The sequence below is a fragment of the Ambystoma mexicanum genome, chromosome 2p (genome assembly GCF_040938575.1).
Source record: "Ambystoma mexicanum isolate Mex_15411 chromosome 2p, UKY_AmexF1_1, whole genome shotgun sequence".
Taxonomy (NCBI): Eukaryota; Metazoa; Chordata; class Amphibia; order Caudata; family Ambystomatidae; genus Ambystoma; species Ambystoma mexicanum.
Window position 1 is genome coordinate 1,062,410,557 of NC_090923.1, and position 18,183 is coordinate 1,062,428,739.

Genomic DNA, 18,183 nt, shown 5'->3' on the forward strand with positions numbered 1-18,183 from the left:
GAATTTTTGAATTTGGTTGTAGGCAATCTTGTCCAGGATTTTTACGAAAAACGGGACTGTTGTTATTGGGCGGTAGTTAGTTGGTATAAGTCGGTCTAGGGTTTGCTTTTTGAGCAGAGGTAGTACCCAAGATTGTTTCAAATTCGTGGGCACAATGCCCGACGCAAATGAGGCATTGATTAGTTTTGATACAAAAGGGGAGAGATCTCTGGCAGCGTCTTCTATAAGCTGGGCAGGGCAGAGGTCGCCCTGGCAATTGGATGGCTTGAGAGAGAGGATGACTTTCTCTACCTCAAGGATAGACATTTTTGAGAACGTGAAACGTGCAGCAGAGTCCTGTTCCTTTGACAGGGGATCGGTAGTCAGATTGTTAGACTGGGCTGGTTGATTGAGAGAGGCTTTTTTCTTAGCTATTTTCTTTTGAAGCATAGTTACTTTATTTGATAGTGCTTGTATATCTAAGCACCATGTTTTATCTTTGGAGCAAATATCTGGAATGGGGATGGGTGACTCTAATTCCTTAAGGATGGTGAACAGTTCCCTCATATTCGATTTGGCATTAGATATGCGCTTGTTGTATGAGTTTTGCTAGGCCAGAAGGATTTCCTTTTTGTAGTGGGAAGAGATTCCTATTAGTTTATTTTTGTGGTCTTCTGAGGGGATTAACTTCCATGTGGTTTCGCAGCCCCTTTTAAATTGTCGTAAATCCCTTAATTCAGGGGTGAACCATTTATTTAGGTGGAATTTGGATTTGCTTGGTCTAAGTTTTAGGGGGGCAATGTTATCGAGAGTGCAGTTGTAGTCTGCTAGCCAGTCAAGGATTCTACCTTTAGTATGAGTAGGATCGAGAATTTTTGGAGTTAAGCCTAGTTCAGAAAGAAAGTTGGACATAGTGGTGGCATTTTTGTCAGACGGTAGGCCAGGTGCACCGAGCCAAGAGAGAGCAGATCAGCAGAGGAGAGGAGGAGCAAAGGCAGAAGCAAAGAGGAAGGTCTTGAGGGGCTTCCGGAACCAAAGATGGTTTCCTCAAGTTTCAGAGTGGCAGGGAGGCTGTTCCAGAGCGAGGCCCCAACCGAGGACAAAGATCTACCCCCGGCTCGCTTCTTTGAGAAGCAACTGACCCTAAGGGAGTTAGAGGTAGAGGAGTGAAGTGCTCGAGAGGGAAGGTATTTACAAAGGCACAGCTGAAGGTATATTTGACCCAGGCCCCAGAAAGCCTTGTGGGCAATGCAAAGGATTTGTTATTTAATCCTTGCAGCCACTGGGAGCTAGTGGAGGGATTTCAGGACTGGAGAGACACGATCCCAGGGTTTGAGGCCAAGGACAAGTCTTGCAGTCCTGTTCTGGATAAGGTGCAGAGGGCAGAGAGTAGAAGCAGGTAGATTTAGAAAGAGGCTGTTACAATAGTCTGACCTAGAGAGAACCAGGGATTGAGAGACAGTGAGCTTCTGGGGGAAGGAGAGGAAAGGCAGAATACCTCTGAGGAGGTGCAGTAGGAAGATGTGGGCTGAGAAGGAACGCGTGTAGTCAAAGATGACCCTGAGGTTCTTAGCCTCGCACGTGGGGCTAGGAGGAGGGCCAAGGGAGGCCGGCCAGAGAGTGAGAGGAAAGGAGGGTGAGGGTGTACCGATGAGGAGGATCTCCGTCTTGCTGGCATTCAGGCAGAGATCATTGGCGGCACACCAATCCTGAATGGCAGATAGGCAATCAGAGATGAGGGAAGGAGAGGAGGTGGCAGAGGGAAGCCTGAAAATGAGTTGAGTGTCCTCAGCATAACACTGAAAGTGGGAGCAGAAAATGGCGATGCGAAGAGCGAGAGTTGCCAGGTATTGGTTAAAAAGCCAGGATGAGAGGTTAGACCCCTGGGGAACACCACAACTAGTCAGGGAGATAGATGAAAGGAAGGACCCAAGTTGAACCTGGGAGGGTCGATCAGAGAGGAAAGAGGTCAGCCAGGCCAGAGCCTGATCGGTGATACCCATGTTGTCACGGAGACGGTTGAGCAGGATGGTATGGTTGACCGTGTTGAAGGCAGAAGAGGGATCAAGTAGGATGAGGACAGAGTGGAAACTAGAGTCAAGGTTGGAGAGCAGATCTTCACGGATGTTCACGAGAGCAGATTCTGTGCTTCTGGCAGCTCTGAAGCCAGATTGATTGTTGTTGAGACAACCAGCAGAATCAGAGCGAGGGTTAAGCTGCGAAATGGCCAGCTTTTTAAGGAGTTTGCCCAGAAAAGGGGTGATGGAGATTGGGCATTAGTTAACTGGGCAAGAAGGGTCGGCTGTGGGCTTTTTGAGAAGAGGGTGAACAAGAGAGTGCTTCAGGGGGAAGGGAAAACTCTGAGGCAAAGGAGAGGTTGCAGAAATCAGCCAGGGCAGTAGCGAGGGTGTCAATATGGTCCTTGATGGTTTTAGAAGAGCAAGGAAAACCCTGTTTTGACAAGGCTTTCATAGATTGAACTTGTCTAGAGACCTTGTTAGGGGAGAAAAGAGGAAAGGATGAGAAGGAAGGTGGGGGGGTGTCTGAAGGAGCACCAGAGTTCACAGAAGGGAAAGGGGACAGGGGGAGGGGAAGAGAGGGTGGACAGGATATCCTGAGTTTTAGAGATGAAGTGGGAGGCAAGGGCCGGGCAAAGGGCCTGGGAAGCGACAGGAGAGGTAGAGACTGCAGCAAGGTTGACCAGCTCCATGCAGATTTTAAAGAGTTCAGCCGAGTTGTTAGATGCTGCAGAGACACAGGCTTGGATGTGGGCTCTCTTCTTAGTGTGAACAGAGAGTCAGTATTGCCTTTGGAGCAGACGACAGGCCAATTTGTCAGAGGATGAACAAGAGGCCCTCCATTTCCTCTCAGCCACCCTACACTTACGTTTAAGTGTAGCAAGGTGAGAGTCGTACCAGGAATTGCATTAGGCTTTGGGCTTCAAGCGGATCCTCATGACAGGGGCAAGAGCATTAATGATAGAGGCTAGATAGAGAGGGCTGTGTCAGGATGCAATTCAGCCAGAAGTGGAGGGGGGGAGAGAAGGTGGCAGCGAAAGCTTCAACTGACACACGCTTCATGGGACGGATGTCCGAGAAGATAGGTGGCAATGTTGGGGTAGGCATGTCCTGGGGGGAAGAGAGGGAGAGATGAGATGAGAGGAGGGAGTGATTGCTCCAGGAGAGAGAAGTGGTCAGATGGATGGAGAGGGGGAGGCCAGAGGAGATCAAGACATCAAGTGCGTGTCCTGCCGAGTGGGTCGGGCCACAGGGGAGGATAGAAAGGGAGAGGGAATCGCAGAGGTCACGAAAGAGCACAGACAGAGAACAGGGATAATCGAGATGGATATTGAGGTCACCAAGGAGGAGGAGTTGAGTGGTTGAGGCCAGGAGGGAGGAGGAGAGGTCAGCCCACTCAGAGAGAAATGGGGTGAGTTGACCAGGGGGCCGGTAGAGAGTAGCAACAGTAAGATAGTGACTAAGAGAGAGAGAGAGCAGCAGGCAAGGCATTTGAAAGAGGAGTAAGTCTGCATGGGAATGATAGAGGCAGGAATCCACTCAGGAAAGATCAGGATTACACCCCCTGCGGGCCGTGTGGATCTGGGCGTGGAGAGGATCTTGTAACCATCAGGGAGGATAGTGTCAGAGCTTGTGACAGAGCTGGCAGTGAACCATGTCTCGGTAAGACCGAGGACATCAAGGTCAGATTCTTCCAAGAGGTGGCAGATGTCAGAGGAGTGTTCGACAGCAGAGCGAGAGTTGGGTGTGGCAAGATGAAGAAGGTTGCCAGCCTTAAAGGCCTTCCGTGGAGGGGTACAAATCAGAGGTACTCCCTGCGGAGGTGAGGAGGGAGCCTGAGGTGGGGCAGAAGAGGAGGAAAGAGAGGGCCAGGTAGCCAAGGGAGGAGAGGAGGGGACAGCAGGAGATGAAAGGAAGTTGATGAGGCGAGAGAAGCACCTATGAAAGAGGGGCTGTTTTTGGTCTTAGGGCCTTGGACCATGACAGTGCCATTTAGAAAGACATTCATGATGACTCTGGAGGAGTCGAAGGAAGCCATGAGAACTTCCCAGGGGTTCCACCATTAATGGGAGAGGAGGAGACAGGGCAGAGAACAGAGATCATACGAAGGGTCCACAGATCAGGCGAAGGAACGACAAAGAGGATGTCAGTGAGTGTCTGTCTAGAAGAAGTGCTGGAATAGGTATCAGCGATGAGGAGACCTGGGTTGGCGGCCAAGATATCCTTTTTAAACTTCTCCCTTCCAAACTTAGTGAGAAGGGAAGGATAGTTGACAGAGAAACAGTTGGAGTAGAGAAACAGAAAGCGCCATTGGTGAGTAGAGAGATTAGCAGCGGGAAGAGTATGCAAGTACAGCGGTAAGGAACAGTCACTGGGCCAGCAGGTTACAGAGAAGTAATTAAATGCAAACAAAAGTCACAGCAAGTATGCACAAGAAAAACAGCTAGTTGTAGCCCATGCATAAAATGCAAAAAGCACACCCAAGTTTGACCTTCAATGTTTAGTGCAAAAAAAATACCCAAGTTTGATTTTCAAAATTAAATGAAAAACACCCAATTTTGACTTTCAAAATCAAATGCAAAACACACCCACGTTTGACTTTCAAAATGAGTGCATAAAGCACACCCAAGTTTGATTTTCAAAGTTAAATGCAAAACACACCCAAGTTTGACTTTCAAAATGAGTGCAAAAGCACACCCAAGGTTGACTTTCAAAATTAGTGCAAAACACACCCAGGTTTGACTTTCAAAATCAAATGCAAAACATACACAAGTTTGACTTTCAAAATGAGTGCATAAAGCACACCCAAGTTTGATTTTCAAAGTTAAATGCAAAACACACCCAAGTTTGACTTTCAAAATCAAATGAAAAACACACCAAAGTTTGACTTTCAAAATGAGTGCATAAAGCACACCCAAGTTTGATTTTCAAAGTTAAATGCAAAAAAACATACCCAAGTTTGACTTTCAAAATCAAATGCAAAACACACCCAGGTTTGACTTTCAAAATGAGTGCAAAACACACCCAAGTTTGACTTTCAAATTTAGTGCAAAAGCACACACAAGTTTGACTTCCAGAATTAGTGCAAAAAGCACACCCAACTTTGACTTTCAAAATTAATGCAAAACACACCCAAGTTTGACTTTCAAAATTAAATGCAAAACGCACACCCAAGTTTGACTATCTATGTTAAATGCCAAGGCACAGTAGGTATAGAATTACAGTATGAATCAGAAGTCAGAGGTGAGTGCAGAAACGTAATGCATTTGAGAGCATAACTGGGAGAGCAAGCAGAGAAGGAAGTGAAGGTCTCAAAAAGGGAAAAAGGGCAATCAAAAGGAGGAAACTAACCCATAGTAAATAAGGTAAGAAAGTCTTGGTAGTCCAGTTTCCAAAGCAGAGTGAGCCTCGTAGCGGGTAGGGTGATGGGTTTTGGAAATAGTCACATATAGCGTTCTGGTAGCAGACAGGGGCCTTCATCGTGGGCCTTGGTAGATGGTGCCGGCTCCCGCCTCGTAGTTGCTCTGATTGGGCTATGAAGGCCCTGGCAACCAATGGGGGTGGGAGTCAGGCAAGGCAAGGCAGGGAAAATCGCAGCTGCAGGAAAAGGATGAGGCCATCTTGGAAGGGCCTGTGGCAGTGTGGCCCAAAGGGGCTGATGGCAAGAACAATGGCAAAAAACCACGAGATGGATGAAAGTCAGAAAAAAGATAGCTACTTCGTACAAACCGCTGCCCGCCAGCAAACAAAACAAATAATGTTGCTTTTAATTTTTTTGAAGAAATTTGCGCATCAGGTACAATGTGCACCGCTACATTGTAGGGATTACCCTGAAATAGTGCATGCTCTCCGGATCATGTAGTTAGCAGGAAAAGGGCCTCCGAAGCCCTGGAAGCAAGGATCAGTCCACGGAGGCTGAGAGGAATGAATGAGGAGGCCTCCTCTTGGGCAGATAAATGCAGTCAAAACAATGAGAACAGTACACGTGTGTACACGTGTTTATAAAAGATTTGTAATATTGGATGTTGGGGCTCCCGGAGGCCGCCGGTAGGTTGTATCACTCCAGTTGCCCAGTGAGTGCACACAAAGAACTACTCATAGCCTTAGGTGGTTTCAGAATGACCTGGGTCAGGCCCTTTACTCTTCCGCTAGATGTGACTTTTCATCAATGACCCGCAATATCTGCCATGAAGATACTTCTCACCACAGTATCACTCTTAACCCATCATAAACTGAAAATAATATTATTCTAGCATCATGGAGTCCTACCACCATGCTGATGGTCTGCAATCATCCCGGCTTGGTTTTCATCTTGCTGTAAGTGAAGTGGGTACTGGTATGCCGTTACTTTGTTCTTATCTCTGGCTTGATTGCCCAGCACTCTCTGAGGATAAATCATCTCCTTGTTCCTCGCTTGCTGGTGCACACTCCGTCATTGGGTCATCTGGTCAAGCTTTCGCTACTTCAACCTCATCAAATGAAACATCCTTTCTTATTTTTCGCAACCAACTTGTATTGCTTGTTACACTGTTGCTCCCTTGGCTTGCAGTAATCCTGCAACCCTTCATGATGACGACTTGTCAATGGGATAGTTTCAAATGTCATGCTCAGTTTGTGCCCTGGGCGTCTTTTCCAAACTTCTACTTCACCCACTTCCAGGGAACTGCAATGAGATGTTTTCTCTTGCTCGCCCTACTATTGATATCCCTCTGTTGTTGTGCAACATGCTGTATGTCCTTAGAGGGTACTGACCTTGATGTTGGTAGGCATGACGGGGTGAACCATCTGACTGAGGAACCCTTCCCACAGGGCCACAACGGTAGAAGAATGAGGTGTCATTTGGTAGAAACAAGCTGAGTGTTTCCTGCAGCAGGCTGTCTTGATTATGTGCAATCCGAAAGGCCTTGTTCAATGTACGCATGAACCTTTCAATATTCCTGCTTTCTCTCGGCCAACAGATAGTGATCTGTTTGTGTGACATCCCATAAAAAGTCAGGAACATGAGAAACTCCCTGCTTTGAAGGAGGTTCTGTTTTTGGATGAACTAACTAAGGGATGTTGTGGGGCTCAAACCACTCTTCCGTGAGTGGAATGATGCACTCTGCCACAGTGGAGGGAAGGAATCTGACCTTGGAATACCTAGAGAATACGTCGAAAATGCCCATCAAATGGTTGGGTTGTAAGATGGTTCCCAAGTCGATCCTGAGGGCTTGCCATGGTGCTGTGCTCCTAATTTGGGATTTAATTGGAGGTGGGCATGAGGTTATGGAGGATGTCTGACACCAGGTGCAGCGACCCAGCGCTTGGTCCACTTCCTTCTCCAGAGTTGGAAACCAGACTTATTCCATCAGATGTGCCTCGGTAGAAGTAGCAGCACTTTCATAGGACAACCAATGCGTGAATACCGCTGCTCTGTAGGATTGAGTGTGGCTGGCATATGCCATGGGGCACCGGACAGCCACCGTGTCCACCTGTGCAAGCACAGCCCCTACACCCAGAGAGCTGGTGTCCACCGGTACCTCTGATGGCTTGGATGGGTTATGGATCAAAGAACGTCATTATGGTAGGCACAACCAGGGCATCTTTTGCATAATTAAAGGCTTACTGTTCTGCGGGACCCAATATCAAAGGATGTTTTTTTGCTCTCAGCGGTCTCTAATGGTGGCCAGGTGCCAGATGAACTTCCCACAAAGGTTGCCCATCCTCAGGAAGCTTTTCACCAGCGATGGGGACACAGAAAGGACATCAGTTTGCGACCCATAACAGTTCTCGGGATAGCAGGGAGGCCAGTGTGCTTAAAGATGTACCCAAAAACCTCCACCTGTTTCTGGAAAAATTTGCACTATTCAAAGTACGGCCACTGTCTCTAAGGCCTCATAGAACCACAGCAAGTTCACTGACATGCTCCTTCTCTGATGCAGAATAGATGAAGACATTGGGCCTCATTACAACCTGCCAGTCCGGAACCGTGCAAAATCTGTGACGGCGCTAAAAACGTTTCCGTGTCCGCAAGGTTGCGGAAAAACCGTCCGATTACACGCTGTCGGTCACGCGCACCACACGGACTCGGAAACGTTGTTACCACCGTCACGGAAAACCTCACGGAAATGGAAATAACGCAGCCACAAGTGGCGCAAAACCCGTTTCCGCCTCCGCCGCCACGGACACGGAACCGTAAATACCATGATCGCCAAAACAGGAAACAGAGAGGCGGCCATCATATAAAAGCACAATCCATTGCCATCCAGAGCCAGCACAATCCTAACTCTGAGAAGCCAAAAGGGACCACCAGCATGTCTGCCAGGATTCCTGCTCAGAGGCAGCGCAAACAGCGCTTCAGTGAGGCGGAGCTAACCGTCTTGGTGGAGCACATTGTGGACAATGCGGAGATGCTGTTCAGCGCCGACCAACTGTGTGCCACACAGCAGCGGAGGAAGGAGGTGTGGACTGAAGCTGCACGCAAGTGCACCGCTGTGGGCGTGGCAGTGAGGAGCGTGAAGGACTGCCACAAGCGGTGGGACGACCTGAGGCTGAGGGTACGCAATCTCATTTCCACGCACCGCCAACGCAGCAGTGGGACAGGCGGAGGACCCCCTTCCCCACTGAGGCTGCAAGCATGGGAGGAGTGTTGCAGCAGCGTCCTCCACCTAGAGGGAATCCATGGGATCGGGGAGGCTGAGGCAGGAGTGAGCCCACCTGCAGATGCCGGTAAGTGCCCAAACATGAATGCCACATGTAAATATGCAGTTGTGAGTACTGGGCCAAAGGACCCATTAACAACCCCCCCCCCCCCCCCAGGCAGTGCATGTGTGGGCCAAAGGACCCATTAACAACCCCCCCCCCCCAGGCAGTGCATGTGTGGGCCAAAGGACCCATTAACAACCCCCCCCCCCCAGGCAGTGCATGTGTGGGCCAAAGGACCCATCATGATCCGCATGGCAACCAATATCACAGAATGCATACACCAGCAATCAGATGCATGTGACTAACACTATTCAATGTACAATCTTAATAACGCATGTGATGCACCCATCTGCCACCACAACAACACTAATTGCATGCCCTTTGTGTCCCCACAGCCGTTTCAAGTGACAGTGATACTGCACAAGAGGCCAGCCAATCTGCACCGGCAAGTACACAAGCCACCGCCACCACACAGGAGGATGCTGCCGGCAGTTCTGCACCTCTGGCCACATTACCAGCCACTACAGATGTGCCGCCCACCACCACCACCGACGTCCCCACCGTCTCCACACTGCCTGAGTCTAGACAGGTGCCACGGGGACCTATCATGGCCACCCAACACAACACCGAAGGCAGCAGCACTGCAGAGGGGGCGGCCTGCAGTGATAACAGTGCCCTGCAAGAGCACTTGGAAACAGGGCCACAGGGGGAGATGCCCACATTTGAAGACCTGGGATCCTTCCATGAGCTGGGGTTCAGCCCCACATCACTGGGGAGTCCCATGAGGTCGCCCACCCCATCCATGGCCGAACTGAATGCCCGCATGCAGCGGATGGAGGACCAGCAGGCTACCCTCACCCAGCTGGTGGAGAGGCAGCTAGAGGAATCCAGGCTGCAGAGGGAGAGCTACAGCGCCTCAGTGCGTCGCCTGTCGAGGTCCATCGGACGCTTTGCGAGCACTATAGTAACCCTTGCACGCCATGTGCGGGAGGGCAACGACCACACCTCCAGGCTTGTAGAGGCCATGTTGGTTGGCCAACAGGCAAATCTGGCACGGATGCCCTCAATCCCAGATTCTGCGCAATCAAACACAACCACCCCATCCAGCTCCACTACTGCCAGTCCAAGAAGGTGCTCAAGTAGGCTAACGTGTCCCTCGGGCAAGGTTGCACAGGCACAGAAGCGCACACGGAAGTGATGGCATGTGTGTGGGGCAGTGCAGGACACATGTGGACTACAAGGGTGTGAAAGGGGTGGGCACGTTTGGGTGGTGGGTAGGTAGTTTTGGGGGTTTGAACAATGGGTCCTGGGTGGGGGTGGGCACGTTTGGGTGGTGGGTGGCCCCGGGTGTACAGCTTCCCTAACCAATGCACCTCCTTCCCTGTTGTTATTACATCACTACATCACCATTTCCAATCAAGACATACTTTGTGGACATTGATCATTTATTTTGCAGTGCAACTATTGATTCATTGTCGTCACCATGTTCGTGCATTTCTGTGAATGTGCTGTGACTCAAAAGTAAATGCGAATCAGGGCATCCCGTGCTCTCTGCCCATCATGTGGACCCCCAGGGGGAGGCGGTGCCATCCTCATCCCCATCTCCATCCCCATCTCCATCCCCATCCACATCCCCATCTTCCTCATCTGCGTCTGGTGGCATTGGGATGTTCCTGCGCAGGCATATATTGTGCAGCATGGCACATACGAGTGTGATTTTACCCGTCTTCACTGGGCTGTACAGCAGTGATCCGCCAGATCTGCTCAGACAGCGGAAACGGGCCTTCAGCAGTCCAAATGTCCTCTCAATCATTCCACGTGTGCGGATATGTGCCCTATTGTATGCCTCTTCATGCCTGTTCCTTGGTCTCCGTACAGGTGTCATCATCCATGGCGTGAGTGCATATCCCGCATCACCTACATGGGATGTAGATGGGGAAACATGTCAGTGTTTGTGGCATCATGTCCTCATCTGCTGCTGTGCATTCTTGTGTCATCATTCATTCATGCATATGTACCATGCAGTGTATGGAGGTATGTTTTGGGCATCACGATGTATGTCGCTAACTGGATATGGGCCTACACATTAACTTGCATGTTTACTGTGCCCTGCGGGTAACATTTGTTTGGGTGCATGTCACGGTGCAGTGCTGTCCACACATGGCAGAGTGACTTCACTGTACGGAAGTAGTAAATACACGACGTCTCATTTACACGCCTCTCGTGCCTTTTGAGGCAGTGTTTCAATTGAGGTTGGGTGTCTGCAGTGGCAGAAGGTTCATGGGACAGTGACGGGATTGGCTGTGCCAGCGTGTGCACGGGCACATTGTGGTGCCCTGTCATGTCTTCCTTCATGATGTTTGGCATCCGCTGTGTATTTGGTAGATGGAAGGGGGGTGATGCATGTGCAGTCACAGCGGCACACTCGCAATGCTCATTGGGCTGGACACACACACACACACCACTTCGACAGGGTTGTAGCATCGTCAGCTGTACTCACCCAATAGCCATGTGCTTTGTCCGGCATAGCGTTCCATGTACCCTGGCAACGTGGAATTCCGCAGTACTATTGAGTCATGTGATGCTCCTGGGAAAGGTGCGCAGCAGTGTGTAATCAGTTGCATGGCATCACAAACCATCTGGACATTCAAAGAGTGATACTGTTTCCTATTGCGGAACACCGCCTCAATTGCACGTGGTACTGTCAGCTCAACGTGGGTGCAGTCAACTGCGCCTATGCAATTTGGCATGCCTGCTATGGCATGGAAGGCCAACTTGGTGGCAATGACCTCGGGGAGGGTGCGGGGTAGGGCTATGTGTTCCGACACATGGCGCAACAGGGCATCCAGTACCTGTACCAGGATTTTTGAGCAGCTCACCAACCGTGTGTTGATAGGTGCCAGTGCCAAGGGCCAAGGAAATGCAGTACTGAGACAACCTTCAGGAGGGGGGGTGGCGGTGGGGGTGTCAATTTGGCTGCTGATGTTGTCCTCAATCATGGCGGTGATGTGCAGGATTGTTGCACGGTCCAGCCGGTATAGTGTGTGGATCTGTCCTGGGGTGAGGTTCCAGGGTGAGGCCCTGATGCGTGGTTTTGGTGGCTGGCGGCGGGGTCGGGCTGGCTGGGCAATGGGGTTTGCCATAGCTGCAGGGTTGGCTGGTTGCCGCCTACGCCTCCTCCTCTGCGCCATTACTGCCACCATGTGCAGTGCTGCCTGTTGGTTGAGTAGGCCCAGTCCCAGTGCTACTAGACCTGCTGCCTGCATGGTTCTATGTTGTGTTGGGCTGGGTGTGGCCCTTTTGTGGGCTCCCAGTGGCCTGCTAGGTCCAGCTGGGTTGATTTGGTGCACCTGTGCCCTGATTCAGTTCAGCAGGAAGTGTATAACGCCATGTTCGCGGTGGCGGCGGTTCCGCCACCGTGATCACGGTATTTACGCCATTTTTTTCCCGGTATTTCCGTGTCCGCGCTAGTTGTGATGCTCACGGTGTTTCGTGTTGACGGTAACGGAGGTGTTTCCGTGCAGACGGACTTAACGGGACCCCTATTTCCCGGTGGCGGTTGAGGCTGGTGCTATTACCGGGGCCGCGGGTCATGATTGGGCGGACATGGAAACGGTGCCGGTATGGTTTTACCGGCAGTGTTAATTCCGGACCGGAGTACTTGTAATGAGGCCCATTGTCACTCACATCATTTAGAACTGCAGGGAGTCCTGCCAGCAATCCCCTGAGTGTAGTTTTGAAAACCTAGGCTACTGATTAGACCCTGAAGCTAAAACACTGATATCTGAACAGCTCAGCATGAGATTAAAACGCTGTGAATGTTCTTTAATCTGCATAAAGCTGGACCTGTTGGTACCTAGCATTGAGGTTGACATTAGAAAAAACAGTGGGATGGCCACCAGGGGGCGCAGAGATCAGCATGCTCTCTCTGTGAGCTCCGTAACCAGCACCCCGGAAGATGAGCCCCCGTCTTTTGGTACCCCCCTGCTGAACAAATACGGGATCTCACTGTGTGAACGTCCCCCCCACCCCGAGGAAAAATCCAGATGAAAATCGGCCTTCCACGGTCTCAGAAAATGCAAGAGAAAATCGGGGCCTCCGAGGCACGTGGAAATCGAAACCAACTGCGTGTGTCTCACCGTTGGAAAGCCCGGAAGGCGTGTGTTCGGCTCCCGGAGTGCAACATCCTCACACGAGGATGTGAGATCAGCCGACCGACCCAGTGAGCGCGAATAAGTGCTGCAAGAAGGAGTGAACTGCGGATTGCGAACATACCAATTTGTGACGGAGTGACATTGGGGAAGACCGCCGAGTGGTGCCCTCACGGATCTGCAACATTCCGAGTGAACCCAACGGCGCTGTTGTCCAGGCCCCAAAGAAAGGTTCACAAACTCCACCAGAGACAGAATTTATAACCGGTACAGACAGGGGACAGTGCCTACCACCCCTCGGAGCCGACTACCCAGCACGACTCCCCGCTTGCCCACGACACCACCCCAGGCCCGCACAAGAACCTACGCCGCCCCATCCGCAAACTACCCGCAACCCAACTCGAGGGAGTAGGCCGTCATCATCCACCTAGATTGAGTGAGGCGTGGATTATTACAGCGCACGCAGCTTCTACCCAGGCCCACCATTGGTGATCTGTATGAGTACTAAGCATAAACTAGCTCACTTTGCCTACATTCCCACCTTGCCTACAACTGCTGGCGCCAAGATGGCAAACTGCGCCACTACAGGAGACGACCTGGCTTCAGCCACAAAAGGAGACATAGCCGCCCTACTGGGGGAGATTAAGAACCTGGGAACAAATATAGGTGGCAAAATAGATAGGATCACTCAACGGCTTGATAGCATGGAGGACAGACTCGAGGGAGTTGAAAACAATCAGGCCTCCATTGACACGCTGGAAGGGCAACTCGACCAAAGAATGACGGAACTGGAACAACGTGAATACTAGTTTAAACTTAAGCTCGATGATTTGGAGAACAGAGAAAGGAGGAGTAATATACACATTTTTGGTATTCCGGAGAGAGAGGGGGAAACGGAAGCGTACCTTAAGGAGACACTTCACAACATCATCAAACTTCTGACAACGGATGATGAGGTGGATGAACCGGTAACCAAACTAATTCATAGGGCAGGAGGCCCAGCAAGTGGACCGCGCTTAGTCCTTGCCCAATTTCACTGATTCAGGGACAAAGCTAGAATTCTTGAGAAAGCCAGAATGAGCGAGAAGATTACGCTATGCGGAGCACAGATCTCCATTTACCAGGATCTCTCCTCCTTGACCCTAGCCCTCAGGAAAATGTGCAGACCTCTAACGAAGATGCTCAAGGACAAGAACGTTCGATATAGATGGGGTTACCCCTTCTCCCTCACATTCCAATACGAGGGGGCCAGATTCAGACTGCGATCAGAGAATGAGATAAAATCGTGCATATCTGACCTCTTAGGGTCACAAGGAAAAGAGGCGAGCCAAGAAACGACAAATAAGGAAGGAAGAGAATGGTGACTCGAAGGCCCCCGGAGAAAGAGAGTAAAGGGGTAGCGAAAATTCAGGAGGGGCAATCTCTCCCCAGAAACGGACAACTGACACCAGGTGACACCGGTAAGACAATTCCAATCAAAATATGTCAATGGTGTGATATGGATGCACAAGCGCACACACATTCCCTGAACTCTAATGAAGATAATTAGGGGGGAACCACCAGGGGGCTCACTCTGGACTACGATGACTTATTCTGGTCAAGGGGCGTGAAGTAACAACCCCCGGAAGTGGTCCGATGTCGACCTGGGACAACCGACTGGGCTCGACCGGACGCCATCAATTAGGAAGGAGGAAGGTGGGGGGCGAGGGAAAAGTGAAGGAAACAAAGAAGGTCAGAGCAGCAAACATAATGAACCACAACAGCCAAATCAGCGTGCGGCTCGTGAGCATAGCCCATTGCTGAGTGTATACAAAGAGACAACTCCCAGCAAGAAAGAGCAAGAAAGAACTATGGCTATGAACGTTAATATAAGGGAACCAGTCTCCTTAAGGGTTGGAACACTCAATGTTAAAGGGCTCAACTCACCGACAAAACGGTCCCTTGTAGCCAGAGAATTTCGTAGAAGCGGACTAGATATTCTTCTATTCCAGGAAACAAAATACACAAAAAGAGATGAACGAGGGATTCTTGGAAAACAAGTGGGATCTGAATTTTGGGGCTCGGGCCCACTCAGAAAGGGAGGGGTGGGAATCCTCATTAGAAAAGGCATAGATTTTGTGATGACCAAGGCATGGTCAGACATTGAAGGACGAGCAATGCTAGTGAATGGGCAACTAGGTCATCTGAACGTCACAATTGCCACCTTGTATGCTCCGAACACAGGCCAGTCTAGATTTCTCTCCAGAACAATCCCTAAGATACTACTTGAAGCCACCGGACAAATCATCTTGGGAGGGGGATTTTAATCAATGGGTGAACCCGGCCACAGACCGGAATCCTGGGAACCCTACCACGACTCATCAGAATAGACCTGAACCAACTGAGCTAGCTCATATGATGGAACTGTATAACATGGTAGATGCATGGAGAGCTCTTCATCCGGAAGAACAAGGCTACACTTTCTACTCCGCTCCCCATAATACGTACACCCGTATAGATTACATGTATCTCTCCAGAGAGCTCTCTGAAGTAACGTCACAGGCAAAGATAACCCCGATTACTTGGTCCGACCACGACATGGTCCTTACAGACATCCAGTGGGCCGACCTACCTAAAAATAGTGGGAAATGGCGCTGCAACGAGAGCCTTTGGAGGGATGTCGTTTTCAGAACTGAAATGGAGACAGAAATCTCTGAATTCTTTAAAACAAACGACAATGGTGAGGTACCTAAACAAACAGCAAACAGTGTGGGAGGCCAGGAAGGCCACCTGGAGAGGGATCTTGATAAGGGAAGGCTCATCAAAGAAGAGAGAACGTAATCTTATTGAACAAAGGCTCCGAACTGAAATCTCCCAATTAGAACGCACACCCAAAATAGGCAAAGAAGTGGATCCTCAGAAGATGAACGAAGCCAGACAGAAAAGAAACAAACTGAAACTATTGGAGCATGAAAAGGTCGTGCGTAAATTAAGATTCTTAAATCAAAAATTCTATGAGAAGGGCGATAAGGCCGACGCACTTCTCGCTGCCAGGCTGCGAGAACAAAGAGCGGTGCGAAGAGTATTAGAAATTAAAAGCGATACCTCCCCCACATCACACACCCGCACCACCATCCCAGAACATTTTGCCGATTTTTATGAAACTTTATATTCTTCTGAGGTAGACCCCGAACGATCGCAGACAGAGTCCTATCTGTCCTCAATAGGTTCTGTGGGATGTATTTACCCATGCATCCGGGCCCTACCTCAAAACTGTGCAGTACTGGCATGGAAAACATCATAATGGCCAGAGCTCCCCAGAAAATGCACAGGAAAATCCCATTTTGCCTATATTGTGAGTTCAGAGATGCAATGCTGATTGCCAAAAGCAAACCCATACTGTTGGGAATTCATTTTTCTTGAATGTCAAATATGGCAAAATCATGGGCACAGAATTACTTTACTGCAGAAACACACCAATGCCATGTCCTGAACATGGACAATCTACTCCATATAATATCACTTGCTGAAAGGAATCAATCTAAAAAAAAAAAAAACCCAAGGATGGATGCAGTAACCACAAAATCCTGATGGTGGCGCTAGCGGTCTAAACTCTGACAGGAGAGCTGTCTTGCAAACTGCATGAGTGCAAAGAAAGGGGTCTTATTTCATCAAAGGTTCAAAGGGGTTGCCTGTCCTGAGAACTCTTGACACTTCAGAACTCAACACAAGAATCCAGGAAATAACAGGGTTCTGTTAATTAAATGCAAAGTGGCCCCCTGGCCTCGTGATGTGAGCTTGCCAGACACCACACAAAGGACCCTTTCCTCTGAAAGGAATATGTTAATTCTGGATGTTTGCTGTCAACAAAGATCTGCCAGCCAGCAGAGATCTGTGACTGACCCACCCAAGTCTTGGAGGCGGACTTCAACACTCTGAGGACTGAATTGAAAGTAAAATATATATTTTACAAAAACACTGATAACTCTTTGTAATCAAATGACAGAAATGTATAACTTTGAGAGCTTTAATTTAAAAAATGTACCTTTAATTCAAGCCCAAACTCCAATTTGTGTGATGTTCTGGGGCAAAACCCCATTGTTTATTAATATTACAGACTCCCTGTTTCAGCTAGACAAACGAAAATGCATTGGTATGTGGGTAGATATGTGAGGAACAGTTGTATAAAATTTAATGAAGATCCAATGTTGTTCAGCACATGAAAAAGTGCTAGAAGTTGCCATTTTTGAATGCAAGCTCCTAGAAAGAGCAGATTTGGACAGAGACATGGCTGAATTCAGCCACACCATGTATGTGTAATTTCAAACAACTGTGTAACTGTGAAATATGGATTTTGATCATATATAGATTTGGGTGCACAGATGATAGGGGAGTTGTTTCAAGAGATCATAAATGGATGACATCACTCTAACTCACAGCTCCTTCGCCAATCAAATGAGAAATGGAAGTTTGACCAATTAGAAGCTGAGAGAGAGGTAGGGTCAGTGATGCTAGAACACACCCACATTCTAAACACATAAAAGCAGACAGACAGGACAGATAGGGACCTTCAATTCCATCTGCAGCTGGAAGCTCTGCCGGAAAAATCCATACTTACCTCCATCAACCTCCAGAAAGCCAAACTAGAGACTTCAATCTATCCAGAACTAAGAGACCAGACCAGAGAGAAAGCAGTGCTGTACCCAGAGAGACCCAGACCAGCAGAGAGAGCTGACCCAGATCACTGTGAAGTGCAGAGGCCAGACCAGACCAGACCAGAGTCCAGTTTAAAACCCTGACCAGATCCGTGACGAGGCCCATGTAATTCAAGAATATAGTGTGAGTACCCAGCAGAACTGTGTAGAACCAATCTCTTAGTTTAAATTCATCTAATTCAATCTATTTAACCTAAGTAGAACTGCCTGATAGATCCAAATCTGTCACCTGTCATTCTAGCTGCAAAATTTGTCACTTGTCATTTTGAGCTTTTAAAATTTGCAAAACCAAAAACGACCTCTATTAAATCGGTCATATCTCCGCAACCGTTTGTGCTAGAGACTTGCAGTAACTTTTATCTGAAAACTTAGAATCGTGGCTTTCCTATGAACCTAGAACCGCATTCCTACCCCTTATAGTTTTACCGCAATCGCGGAACACGCATTCGCGAATTTTACCGCGATTTGCAAATTTCTTCACATGTAAAAACTGCTGCTGCTTGCCTTCCATTTGCCAGAAATTCGTTTAACCTGCTAACTATCCCTGCATCATTGCTAGGGTGAGCCTGGACTAATATTAACTAGATACCACTCACCCTGAACCTCTGAAAGGGAATTAAAAGCATTTCCAGCATATTTCTCATCCATTGCTAGCAC